The sequence below is a fragment of the Pygoscelis adeliae genome, unplaced genomic scaffold, assembly GCF_000699105.1.
Source record: "Pygoscelis adeliae isolate BGI_AS28 unplaced genomic scaffold, ASM69910v1 Scaffold121, whole genome shotgun sequence".
Taxonomy (NCBI): domain Eukaryota; kingdom Metazoa; phylum Chordata; class Aves; order Sphenisciformes; family Spheniscidae; genus Pygoscelis; species Pygoscelis adeliae.
The window spans coordinates 8,156,280-8,163,412 of record NW_008824359.1 but is presented as its reverse complement, the minus strand read 5'-3'; the positions used below and the strand labels follow the sequence as shown (position 1 = coordinate 8,163,412).

Here is a 7,133-nt window from a genome sequence, read left to right as displayed (position 1 = left end):
TTTTTCTTTTTGTTTTTTTTAAAAACAAAATTTTTTTTTTTTTTTTTTTTTTTTTTGCTTTAGGAGCTACAAGAAGCATAAATATTCAGGCAAACTGAAATGCAATCTAGAAATAATGGTCTCAGCTTCCTAACCATTTGTGAACTTGTGATTTAGTGGGTTTTTAGGTTCTTGCATGCACTCAACCGGTCTGTGCTACTGGGACGGGCTCTGGACAGTCGCTCTCGAATCATTCTTCGCTCTCCGCAATCAGCTTCCTCTATTCCTGGCAGATGCCGTGGTCAGAAGGGTCCTGCTCTTCAAAGACTTGTCTTTTGTTTCTCTATCTCTCAGAGCTTTTTGGGGATCGTATTAACATTTGGTTTATTCACTGCTCTTTAAGGAAAATGTCAATGTTTCAACCATCTTCCCTCATTTTGCAGTTATCTTCTTGTCCTAGGGTACCTCGCTTCGGAAGCTCTTTGTATTATGACTCTATGTTGTCTTTGGCAAGAGAAGGACATGACACAAGTCCTAAAGCCATCCCCTGACCTCACATCCACCAAGGCAGTAACTGGGGTAGCATTTTTATAATTCAGTCAGGATTCAATCATGATGCACAATTCCATTTCTGAAACGATCACAGTCTGCCACCTCACACATGGTAATGGGTTGTATCTGGAGACAACTTCACGTATCTTACATGCAAAATCCTGAGGGAGACCTTAGGACGCTTGCTCAAGATGACATAGCAGATCTGTGTCTGGACCAAAAACTGAGCCAGAGGGCTGCAGTTTGTGTCAGTGGATTTTACAATAAAATAAACAGAGATTGAAGGAATGGTTTAGTTGCTTAAAGGGACAGCCGTTTAGATGCTGTATCTGAGACATCCACGCAGGGCTGACAAATTGTCACTGGGTGTGTAGGAGACCCAGTGCCTTCTGGAGCAGGAGCTAAAGTCCAGACGAATTATAGAATAGTTTGGGTTGGAAGGGACCTCTAAAGGTCATCTAGTCCAACCCCCCTGCCGTGGGCAGGGACATCTTCAACTAGAGCAGGTTGCTCAGAGCCCCGTCCAACCTGACCTGGAATGTTTCCAGGGATGGGGCATCCACCACCTCTCTGGGCAGCCTGTGCCAGTGCCTCACCACCCTCAGCATAAACAATTTCTTCCTTAGATCTAGTCTCAGTCTACCCCCCTTTAGTTTAAAGCCATTCCCCCTTTTTCAACAGGCCCTGCTAAAAAGTTTGCCGCCATCTTTCTTATAAGCCCCCTTTAAGTACCGATAGGCTGCAATAAGGTCTCCCTGGAGCCTTCTCCTCTCCAGGCTGAACAACCCCAACTCTCTCGGCCTTTCTCCATAGCAGAGGTGTTCCATCCCCCTGAACATTTTCGCGTCCCTCCTCTGCACCCGCCCCAACAGGTCCGTGTCTTTCTTACGCTGAGGGCTCCAGAGCTGGATGCAGTGCTGCAGGGGGGGTCTCACCAGAGCGGAGTAGAGGGGCAGAATTTGTCCTAAGCCATCTCAAATAAACTACATGCCTTCATGGCACAGCTGAATTAGTGTCTTAATTTCACGCAGCTGAAGGTAGCATCCTATTTATTGAGCTTGTTAGAAAAGAGATATTTCCAGGAAGTGGTAGGTAGTATAGCCAAATGTATAATTTCACCTTTTGAAATTCTTACCTGAAGTCAAAATTGCCTCACTGTATATATTCCACACATCATATAATAACTGAATTTTTTATTATCTAAGCATGATAATATTGTTTCCCTTAGCCCCACACTAAATATTTATATTAGGTAAGGTTTTGGATTTGGGTTTTAAAAGAACAGAAATGCTGTCAGCCCAGGGCTTGTAGTATTTAGAGCAATTATGTTGCATATATGGAAAATTAATTATGAAGAACACAATGTAATAGTGGGTTATGCTCTGCAAAATGGGGATAACGGAATCCAAATTTAGAAAGTACTTTGAAGTCTTTAGGACAAAGGCATGGTGCAACTGTGACGTGGTATTAAAATTTTATCCTCAAAGTTTTTCATGCCCATGGATAACAGGATCTATTTCCTGGGCAGATCCTTATTCACTGTGTTTATCTGTTATGATAAAAAACGTCAACATAATTTCATTAATTTAAGTTTTCAAAGGAGCTTTGCAATGAAACAATCTTCTGAGCTACTAAATTCATAACTGTATGACAGCAGAAATCGATGATACTAGAAGTAGGCCAAAGCTGTGTGGAATGTAATGCAGTGGGATAATGACTCCCGTGCTTTAGTTAGTGGCCGAAGTTTGAGTTGCCGCTCAGGTTCTGTGATTCCCATTACTCCTTCCGTATTTAATCCTTCATTTTATTAATTAACTTTGTAATTAGTGTGTCCTAACCTAAAGCTAGCATTTCTCACTTGCATGACCGCTTGTTTTGTTCTATATTCACCTAATCTGGTGTTGGATTCACACAGGCTAGATGTTACAAGCCTGGCAGTGCATTTCCTCGCTGCCAGGTATAACTGGTTTGCCAGTAAACATAATTTATTGACGTGTAAAGGCTCCGTCCACCTGACGTGTAAGTTTAAGGTTAAATTTGGGCTTTTAAATGAGAACTTTGTAAATGTGGCAGTATGGTGTCTTTCTGTTCCCAACACTGTAGCTGAAAGATTTTAACTCACCTATGTAAAGATCATATAGAAATTGCATTTAGGTTAGAGTCTACCTCATCAACCATGATGAAAAGAAGATAATGCAAAAGTCCCAACTCTTTGTACAGATAACAGTGTTTGGGACAGAAAGGCTTTGTTAAAGCTAAGCGAACAAAGGAAGAAGAGGGTCAATTTACTCATATATTCACAGTATTTAAGGCTGGTAAGGGCTCACTGCGTTATTTAATTTGACATATTTTATATCATAGGTCATTACATTTCATCCAGTTACTGTTTTATTAAGCCCTATAACTTTTTCCTTTAAGTTTAACTGGTATTTGTCTGAAGCGTCTCTCCCAGAAGGAAACCTGATTTGATTTGAAAACATCAGGAGACAAAGAATCGACCACTTCCCTTGGTTTATAGAACATAGGTTTATAGGAGCACCGAATGATCCAATGGCGTAATTGAGCAGCATAGTGTTTTGTAGCAGAGAACCATCTTCAGTATTTAAAATACATGCCTACTTTTCCATTTGCATTTCCCTGGTTTCCATTCCTACCACTGGCTCTTGATATGCCTTTTCACTGCTTGTTCAAAGACCCCTTTTACACTTCGTCATTCTCTTCCTGAGCAGTTGCTTATATCCTTTAATTAAAAACCTCTAGGTTTTCTTTTTGAAAGACTAAACATATCATGCTCTTTGTGGCTGTCACTGAAACTATTTTTGCGGATCTACTTAACGTCAGGATTGATCTCTCCAGTGCTGTTCCTACCAACCTCTTTTTTACGTAGGCATCCCAATTCAGTCACTCTTCCTTTTTATTGCAATATTGCAATGAAATTCTGCATTTGCTTCCTTGTCTACTGCCACCCTTGCACTTTCCTCAAAGATTGTTCCCCATTTGCAGGTGTGGTGTGTGTCACTTGTTCCCTTAAGCAGAGATTTTACATATGACTGTTTCTAATACGTTTTTGATTGAATGGGCCCAGCGCAGCAAGCAATTATTTTATAAGACCATCCTATCAGCCTTCTCATCTGAGTTAGCCACAGATTCTGTAAGTTGAGACTTTTTATTTCTTTAAAATTACTGATGAAAGACTTTAACAGCAGGAGACTTTGTACCAATCCCTGCAGAGGACAGATAAAAATGCTGCCATTCCATGCTTGTTCCCTTTAGACAATTTTTTTTAGAACTGTCATTTAGACAATTCTTAATCCATTTAACATGTGTGCTATTGATATTGTATAGTGCTAATTTTTTAATCAGACTGTCATGAAGTAATAAGTCAAATGCATTAATAAAGTCTAAGTCTATTACATCCATGCTATTACATCCTACATTTATTACAACTAGACTTGTAATTTCATGAGAGAATGAAATCGAGTTTGGCTGACAAGACCTATATTCCATACAGCCATGTTGACTGGCATTAATTATATGCTTATCTTCACATTTTTTCTTCAGCTGAATGCCACTTGAGATATTCTGTTGTATTGTCCAGGAGCAATGTCAGACTAATCCTTAAGATCATAGAATCCTAGAATCACAGAATGGTTTGGGTGGGAAGGGACCTCTAAAGGTCATCTAGTCCAACCCCCCTGCCGTGGGCAGGGACATCTGCAACTAGAGCAGGTTGCTCAGAGCCCCGTCCAACCTGACCTGGAATGTTTCCAGGGATGGGGCATCCACCACCTCTCTGGGCAACCTGGGCCAGTGTTTCACCACCCTCAGCGTAAACAATTTCTTCCTTCTATCTAGTCTGAATCTCCCCCCCTTTAGTTTAAAACCATTCCCCCTTGTCATGTCACAACAGGTCCTGCTAAAAAGTTTGCCGCCGTCTTTTTTATAAGCCCCCTTTAAGTACCGATAGGCTGCAATAAGGTCTCCCCAAAGCCTTCTCTTCTCTAGGCTGAACAACCCCAACTCTCTCAGCCTTTTCAAGATGATACACAAGATGATGTGGTTCATCCAGTTCTGTGAGGGCTGCGCTACCTTGGCTAGCAAAGCAACACAACTCGAAACAGAGATATCCCACATCATGTATTGCAACCAAAGCGATTTCCCTAGGATGCAGACATTTCTCCCAATACAAATGGTAAAGAAGCTTTCCACCGACATCTGCAAGAAATCACTGGAATTGTTTTTGAATCTGAGATTCCTTTTGAATGAAATTAAATCAGAATATACTCTCTAGGAGCACACTTAATGCTCTCCAACCGTGAAAAGCACTCAGTCCAGAGTGAGTCTAAAGTAATCCCTCCTGAAGTGCTTGCGGTGTGGACCTTCAGCCTATAGAAGACATAACCTATAAGGACAGTGAACAAGACAGTAAAGTTTTGCTGTCTTGTGTTGTCCTATAGGCTATATAATTGGTTTTTTTTCCTTTTATGGATTCTTCAATGTACAGCTATTTTAGAATAGGAATAGAAAAAGTGTCAGTAGTGGTGGTCTTGCTTTCAGATACTCTGTTCAGTATCTTATTATGAGAAAAAAAATTGCTGCTAAAGAATACATAGGATTTTAGCAAACAAAAGCAAGAACTTTTTGTAGCTATACCATGCAAATTTTAAATACTTGCAAATAAGAAACAAGTTTGTTTAGTAGTTTTGTTTTGCAGATTTTTAGGAAAAAAAACAATTTCTTTGTTCAAACTGACAATCTCCTTCATTTTAAATTCATTCAACTAGTTTTACTGAAAAATATGACTGAATTTCTGTGAAAAAAAATTTATCAGTAACAGCATTTTGAACCCCACTTTTCACTGTGACCTTTATTCTCTTAATTTTGATTTGATGGGGTAAAAACCTGAGTGATTGTAACAGTCACCAAAAATGCATTTTATAGCAGTTCATTGTTCTATTAGCAAATTTTCTTATCTTTTAAAATTTTCCTTTACTGTGTAATTAATCTGTCCTCTACTAAAACAAATGAATAAAATTTAAGAAAATTCTCTCTTTAGATGTATGCACTGCATGGTAGCTGCTGTATGTGCTACTTTCTGCGAGCACTGGAAGAGGCATGGTTTCCTTTGGTCCAGGCAGAAGTTTTTGCCTCCCAGGCAGAAGTTTCTAGAATTCATGGAAAGCTTTAGTTTGATTAACAACTGCGGGATTGGCTGGCCCATAGTGATAAATTGGCTTCTTGCTGTGTAAGATTGACATGTTTTAGTACAACTGTATAAAAGAGCGTGGATCACACTGAGAAGGTAAAGCATTATATTTTGCAAAGCAGAAATTCACAGTGGATAATAAACCAAACATTATCTCCTAGTTCAATGCTAACAAAGTCATTAAAGTTATTGGAAATATAAAGAAGAAGGTAAAAAAATAGTAGCCACATGTTAATGCCATTGTATACCTGACACGCTCTACACTCTGTTCCAAACAGTGGGAAAACTTAATTAAATTTAGTCTAGAATGCAGAGGAGTAAAAATTTTATAACTTAATTCATCCAGGGCTGGACTAGCTAGAGATGAAGCCCACATGTCATGTAGCGGCCGCCGCAGCTGCCGGGTGGCTGGGTATTCACAGGTGAGGTGCTCTCAAGCCAGCCCTTTGAAGTTGTTCCGCTTTGCCGGAAATAATTAAATGCTTACTGGATACAGCAAGTTGAAAAGAATGAGCTCGCTTCTATAATCCGTCGGCTCGGGCACTCACCTGGGAGATGATTAAGAAGGTGAAAATCTAAACACTATTAGGAAGAAAAAAAGTTGAAAAGGAGCACGGAGGTGTCACTCAGATGTCTTTCTCTATTGCTCTTTACAGGAACATTTTTGCCAGAGTTTGAATCCCCAGTGAAAGAGCTCACTGTAGCTAATCCTCTGAGAGCGGCTATGCTTTCTAAGTGGGAAATGGATATAGGATAAACAGACAATCTGCTGTTGGCACACAGCCCCCTCTGCCACGGTGTAATAAAGTCTTATCATCCGCAGCGAGGTTCTTCAATGGCTAAGCTCCTTCTAAAGCTGAAGGAGAACTGAGCGCCATAACTGGAAATCCGATAATGGCACCTATAAATAAAGGATTTCTATTTGCACAGTTAACAGCAAAGGAAATTATATTTAGTGATTCAATAAATTATTTAAAAAACACGGTTCAAACTTTGAGCTTTTTTGGGGAGAAGGCTTCTAGAAATGTTCATACTTGTTAAAACTTTTGGGACTTAAAGCGCAGCATGCTTTTACAGTGGAATGTTAAAGATCAGCTAACTAAAAGCAATAGGTGAACCGAGGACACCATGACTCTGACTTAATATAAATGGACCTTTCATTTATAGGCACTAAGGTGAAGGGCTGAATGTCACTGAAAGAATAGCGTCTATCACTGATCATTTTAAATAGTTTCAGCTGTTCAGCCTGTTAAATTTCTTGTTAAAAGACATGCAGCTTTTTTGAGAACAAGTGGGTTTATTGTTTCTCTTTGATGACTGCCTCTCCATTTTAAGAAATCTTACAAAAAATATTTGATTAGAAATATTTCAATGATTTTTTTTTTACAATACAGAA

The 7,133-nt window shown here is 39.5% G+C and overlaps 1 protein-coding gene across 1 annotated transcript in view; it reads left to right on the top strand.

Moving 5' to 3' along the window:
• MSRA (methionine sulfoxide reductase A) overlaps positions 1-7,133 on the top strand; it is a 153,509-nt gene that overhangs the window by 26,962 nt on the left and 119,414 nt on the right. The window lies entirely within an intron of this gene.